At 43.4% G+C, this 7,006-nt stretch overlaps 1 pseudogene; it reads right to left on the bottom strand.

Moving 5' to 3' along the window:
- Positions 1–4,061: 4,061 nt before the first annotated feature.
- On the bottom strand, positions 4,062–5,090 carry LOC123396498 (annotated as a pseudogene).
- Positions 5,091–7,006: the final 1,916 nt, after the last annotated feature.

Here is a 7,006-nt window from a genome sequence, read left to right as displayed (position 1 = left end):
ATGTATTAATACCTATCATTTTCGTACATCCTGTATATTTTTGCTATACATTTAGAACATCTTTTATACCTTTTTTCATACACATTATTAACATTTTTAAAAGATACATTTTTTATGTCTATTTTTTAATACACATCATACATTTTTCTTATACATCCAAAACATTTTTATATACACGCTTTAATTTTTTATAAAATGTATGATTAACTATTCGTTTCAAATACAATTCTTGATGTATATTGTTTTCCTACACATTCTATATTTTTGGTATATTTAAAATATTTTTATATTAGTTTACATTTTATATAGACATCATAGATTTTTGTTATACATGTTAAACATTTTTTCATATACATTGAACACTTTTCGAATACATGTTTAACATTACTTTTTGTAGAACATGTTAATGTTGCATATACGTAAATATGTCTAGGTTGTGTATATTGCACCTATCACATCTCTTTTTCCTTGTAACGTGTATGTATCTTGAGAGACGAGGCAGCCATGCAACCCCTTTGTACCTATACTAGAGACTCGGGCGGCACCTGATGGCGCCTCCTGAGGCTTGTCTATGCGCACTTATCTCGTGTGTGACATATTCTACTGTCATGTTCGATCCCCAGTCTCACTAAGGTACATCAGTATGGGCTTATGCTATAACATTAGTTTTTTTTGCTCTGTTCGATGTAGCCATATAAAATATTAATTACAACCATCCTTTGATGAATCATTAAGAAAGAAAGAAAATCTGAATAAGCTTACAACAAAATCAATTTGAGTGTGTATATATGATATGTTGCTCTACTATCTACAAAATAAAGATGAAAAAGGTGGGGAAAGAGAGCTGCCATTAGTTGAAAACCTATATAAGAAAGAAAGGGAGGGATGAACAGGAGTGGGAACAATGAAGCTGAGTATAACTGGCCGCTGCTCGAGGTAGACTAAGGGCGGAGGTGAAGGCTGAAGACCTAGGAGCGAAAGAGTTACTGCTTCGTGCCGTCGAGCTAATACTACTTCCTGTCGTCGTCCTCATCCATCTCTACGCCTCCTCACTCCACACCACCTTGACAGTGACCTTTTTAGGGAAGAGATCTACATGAATTGGGATGGAATTCAATTGACCTAAGATATTCGGCAAAACAAAGTGTCAATGAAATTTTCAGAAAAAAAGATGTACATCAAAGTAAGCAGACCTTCTAGAAAAAACATCATATACAGGTACATGATGGTCACAAAAGTGGGAGTTTTATGTGAGAACCGAACCTCACAATCTATATCAAAAAGATATCTTAACTGGAAATTTAAGCAACACAACAAGATAACACTTGAGTGGTTATAATTACTTGGGAATTCACATTCTTACTTTTCTTGTAAGAGGTCCAATATCCTTAATTACTCAGAGCAAATTTAACTTAAACTAAATATCTACAAGTAAGTTGTGGTTGATTTATTTTACAGAAGTTCACTTCTGCAAAAGTACCGAAGGAAAGGTCTCAAGCTTTTAGCATTCTACAAAGGCATCATGATTGGGAAATTACAGCTATAGAAATTGCGTAACCACAAGCCAAAAGGAGATACAAAGTAACCACCGCCACCTTGTCAAACCCCACTCCCCGGTCCTCTTCCTCGTTAGGCCTGGCGTAAGATGGTTAACATCACAAAAGGGCATGGATGTTCCCTTGTTTAGTATCTGAAACATGTAAACAATAAAAGATGGCATAGAGGACGAGAACAAAAATTTCCGCAGAAAAAAATAGAACCAAAACTCCTTGACAAAATGCAAGTGAAAAAAATAGAACCAAACCTCCTTGACAAAATGCAAGTTACCTTATTTTCAGTTTACTTTGTGGTGTGTAAACCAAATAAAGAGACACAATACATAGAAGATTAACATGTACTCCCTCCGTTCCTAAATATAAGTCTTTTTAGAGATTCCACTAGCGGATTATATACAGATGTATATAGACATACTTTAGAGTATAGATTTACCCATTTTGCTCCGTATATAGTCACTAGTGGAATCTTTAAAAAGACTTATATTTAGGAACACAGGAAGTATAAACTAAATAGTTTCATCTGCCTAATGCAAAGACGAACATTATTTCTATATTTAGCTACATCTCCCACATTCAATAACAAACTTATGCACACATAAGCCTTGATCTGCAACTTAGGTAGGATAATAGTACAACCATCGTTCTTAGTCTCTCAAAAAGGCAAACAAAAAAGTATAGACTGATCTATGTATCTAACAGTTAACCATGCAACAACTTGACATCACACACACGGAGGCAGTTCATACATGCACAAATACGACATGGAACAACAAGCAAGCAAGGCATTGCAACGGTAGCAAGTATCAAACCATGGTGCCTGTATCAGAGGTAGAGTAGGACTCTATAGAGTTTTGTTCTTTGTTTGCTTTAGAGTCTAGTTTGCTTATCGATGGCCTATAGTTGGTCAGGTCTCTTCTAAAAGTGATGTCAAGTTACTGCTACATGCAATGTTGAACTAATAAAATAAAATTTTAGTGGATGAAAACACCAAATCAAGTTTTATTTTTGAAACAGAGGTAACCACAAAATTACACTATGGAAAGGTAAAGGAACATGGAGGTCCAAATTCAGAGTTGAAGTTACGAAATAATAAACTAACTTAAGCTGTTACTGTTATTAAAACTTTTGTTGATAATTCTCGGGAGCTCCACTTACTAATGAGAATTTATTCATCCCAGGTAGTAAAGTCTGAGTTGCATTAGCAGTATAGTCGACAAATGGCCGTCCCTCGTAAAATGATAACCTTGTCAGCTAAGTAGGTTGCCATGATGAAATGATGCTCAACAACAAATGCAGTTTTGTTTGCATGAAGGATGGATCTTTTGATGACCTTTGAGGCAACAATATGTTGAGAGATGCACTTGGTTCATCGATCAGATATATATCTGCAGGCTAAACACCAACTTCAAAGCTAGGATCCATAAGCTGTCAATATTAACATTCTTAGTATGAATAAACACATGCATATAATTGACATGCTTGAAGTTATGTGCATACATGGACGAAGAACCAAGTGAAGGCGGAAAATATGTAAAATACATAAAATATGCAAAAGGCATATATCCGGGCAAAGAGCAGTACATATGGATAGTAGGACATACATATAGTATCCATATAAACAATTTTACAAAAAATATTGTAAGTAGTATTAGATATATGCAAAAATAAAATGCCGTGAAGTCCTGAATCTTTTGAACACCATAGAACATGGAAACAATATATATATATATATATATATATATATATATATATATAATCCTATAAAGAAAATCGATTTCATAAACCAACATCAACATAAACCAACATCGACTCTGTGCAGAAACTCCTTCAAAATCAGCACAGAGATCCTATTGCCACAATCCTACCCTCCCAAATGACGTGCCGAAGAATCCGATTAGCGACCCCAACACCATTTTCTATCCAAATTTCATTAGCTGTCACACATCCACAAAATCCACCAGATTAGCATACACATTCCAAAAAGAAGAGAGTATTGCATTTGTTGTAGTTGAAAAGAGATCATAAGCATCCTAATAAGTTACCTAGAGATAATCTGATTGTATGTGTTTTAAACATCCATGTTGGCCCGTGTCTTGATCAGCACCTACCAAGAGTAGCCGCTGCCACCACACAATACTCACAAAGGAAGTTGTAACATTCTGATATAAAAAAACATAAGAACTAAGAAAAGAAGCAATAAGCTCTATTCTAGCATCAGACCTAAACATGAACCTAAGCACTTGTAAACATAGACCTCAACTGCTCTATTCAAACATGCAGTCTCGATAAGCTCGAAAAACTAAACCCTACAGGTCCAAAACACTACAGATTCAACAACTTGCTCTAATTTCTATGCTCTAATTATTACTTTTTTTGTTAACAATTCACATTACCAATGAGCACTTGCTTCCTCTATCCACTGTAAAACCTCTTCTACAGGACAACCGTTTCATGCTCTAATCGTTCAAGACCAATCATATCAGAAGCCAAGAGTTTATTACAATGCTAGCACTCGCAGAGGATAAGTGAGCAGAATCTCATACCGTTACGCGAATGGATCAATTGTTCATGGCATGGGGGCCTGGGCACAAGCTGCCACCCGGCGCAGAGCTGAATGACCTACTTGAGCGCCGGCGACGCCACCTCCATCGTCCACCTGTCATAGTACTTCTCTAGCCTGAAGATGCACTCACCGCCCGGGCCTTCGACCAGGCATGGTAGTGCCCCGTGTAGGAACGGCTTGCCCTCTGACCTAATCCACACGGCCACCGTCTCTTCTTTGTCGACAGCCTGCAGCAGCATTCATCAGTAGCTGTAACTGAGATATATGCATAATGCTTAGCCTCATATCATATCGTCTGAAGATGCAGGTACCTTCTCCAACATGTACTTGAAGACCGTCTTCTTGTCTCCTTCATATATGTTGCACTAGGACACAATTTGCGAATGGAGGTATTGATTGATTCAGTAGAAATTGATGATCTCCTCCAGGTAAGTGTTGCGAGTTGCAAGCATTTGAATTTTCGAACAATGCATTCAAATGAGCTACCTGAGCTTCGACACTCGCACAGACAACATATATTCCCCAGTCCCTGGTGTAGTTGTTGTAGAGGTGGACCTTGCCGAAGTGCAGGCGCGGGTGCCTCAGCCGCGTGCCGTCGAAGAAGCAATGGTGGATGGTGACACTGATGCACTTGTCGTCGACGTGCGTCGGGTCTGCACCGATGAGCATCGTCTTGTCATGCCTTGCAAAGTGGCATCTGCGCAAAAAATGCAGTCACATAGAGGCACACATGTTCATCAACACAATTATTAAACGAAATGAGTGAAGAACTGAAGATTGCGCGATGCTGCACACAGAAATTCGACGACGGACACGGAACTGAAGATTCCAGAGTGGGTGACGGGAGGGGGACCTTGGAGGGAGGTGATGTGGTAGGTGGCGCCGTGGAGGCCCCCGATGGCGTGGCGGCTGAAGCCCATGGCAGCGGCGGCGAGCGCGCGGAGGGTGTGGTCTGCGTCGGCATAGGGCATCCGCGGCTACGGGGGGCGGTGGGCCTCCACCGTCACCGTCCCTGGCCCCGTCTCTGTGTCCATGTCAGGGCACGAGAGGTAGGCTGTTCTGGCGGCAGTAGCTAGAGGTGGAGGAGGAGGCGGGGGCGGGGGTCGGAGGAGGGAAGCAGCAGGAGCAGAGGGGATTGGGGGAGGCGGTGGCAGGGATGCCGACGGGAATGGGCTAGGTTTTTTCTCGCGACGACAATACGTTAAAACAAAACCAGAAAGCCACCCCCAGTCCATTGTGTCCACGTGGATGCAACCAGGAAGAGCCCCTTCTGCGTACGTTAATGTGTTGGATATGTGCCTAGTGCAAGATGAGTTAATCTAGCTATCGACGTGGAACCTAGTTCTCTCATCCAACATGGTATCAGTTTAGGTCATCTATCCCTAGCATCACTTCTGCCTCTTTCTACCAACCCCCGCACCCTACAGTTGTCGCCGCATCTTGCCACCGTCAAGGTATCATGCCGCCACCGTACCACCTTATCTTCCTGCAGCTGCCCGCTACCCTGTCCGCCGTTGCCCTCCTCTACCTCCTTCCCCTAGATGTCGATGCCCACCTCTCCACCCAAACCCTAGCCGCCAGCCGCCGCCACCTCGCCGCGCCCATGGGCTCCCCGATCTCTTCCCTCTCTGGCGGCTCCAACCCTCCCTTTTGCTCGACTCGATCATCCCACCGCCGCCAACATTCGTGATATCAACATCCATGACCACGTTCCCATCAAACTTGATTAATCGAGATCCTACTACTACGTGTAGAAGACCTACTTCAACATTATCTTCCGCGAGTACTACCTCACCGAGCACGTCGACGGTTCCGTCGATGGTGCGGTCGTGAAGGGCGATCCGGAGTGGCCCGCCATCGAGTACACGTTCATCCGGTGGTTCTAACTCACCATCTCAAAGGACATCTTCCATAAGGTTGCCTCCAAGGATGACGATGCTAGCACCGCGTGAAACAATATCAATACGCTCTTCACCGACAAAAAGCTCCAACGCCTCATTTTTTGCAGCAAGAGTTCCTTGGGTGCCATTAAGATGACTCTCCATTGACGATTGTTGCATGCACCTCAATATGCTTGCTAATGAGCTTCGTGACTTCTTTGACAAGGTGTCCGACGAGCTCATGCTTAGCACCCTCACTATCAGCCTCAAATTAGGACTTCGACAACGCGACATCGAATCTTACCTTTCTGCTGGATCCCACCTTCCACACTGCCAGTACTTACGTGTGTTTGGAGGAAAGCCGTATAAAGAAGGTCAAGACACGGGTGCAGCACACTGCCCTCATCGTCATAACCTCCCGGGGCGCGCCCACCCCGTCCCCATCGGCCCTGCCTCAACCGTGGCCTTCAACTCCGCTGGAGTTCTACCCTTGTCGCCCATGCCTCCTGCGCCTTAGCAGCCACGGTAGGGGCACGCATGACGGGGTCGATCGCCCTCGATAGCAGTAGCAGCAGCAGTCCGGGTACCAGGGGGATTCTTCTCATCATCAGCCTCCCCACCCTGGACACTCTGCACCAACCCATGGACGGGCATGGTACACGCCTACAACATGCTAGTCCCGCGGCCCCCTACATCGGGCATCTTGGGTGCCCCTCTCGCGGGTCACAAAGCGCACTTCATGGCGCCTCTTCAGCCGCCCGCCCGTGTCTATTGGCTGTCGGGTAACATTGCATGGGAAACAAAAACATTCCTACGCACACACAAGATCTATCCATGGAGTTGAGGATCTACAAGAGGAGAGATCATATTCACATACCCTTGTAGCTCGCTAAGCGGGAAGCGTTAAGAAACACGTTTGATGTAGTCGAATGTCTTTGCGATCCAAATCGCAAGCCGTCCTGCGATCCAATCACGATCTAGTGTCGAACAAACGGCACTTCCGCATT

Source organism: Hordeum vulgare, chromosome 1H, assembly GCF_904849725.1.
Source record: "Hordeum vulgare subsp. vulgare chromosome 1H, MorexV3_pseudomolecules_assembly, whole genome shotgun sequence".
In the NCBI taxonomy this organism is placed as follows: domain Eukaryota; kingdom Viridiplantae; phylum Streptophyta; class Magnoliopsida; order Poales; family Poaceae; genus Hordeum; species Hordeum vulgare.
This window is presented reverse-complemented; position numbering and strand designations above follow the sequence as displayed.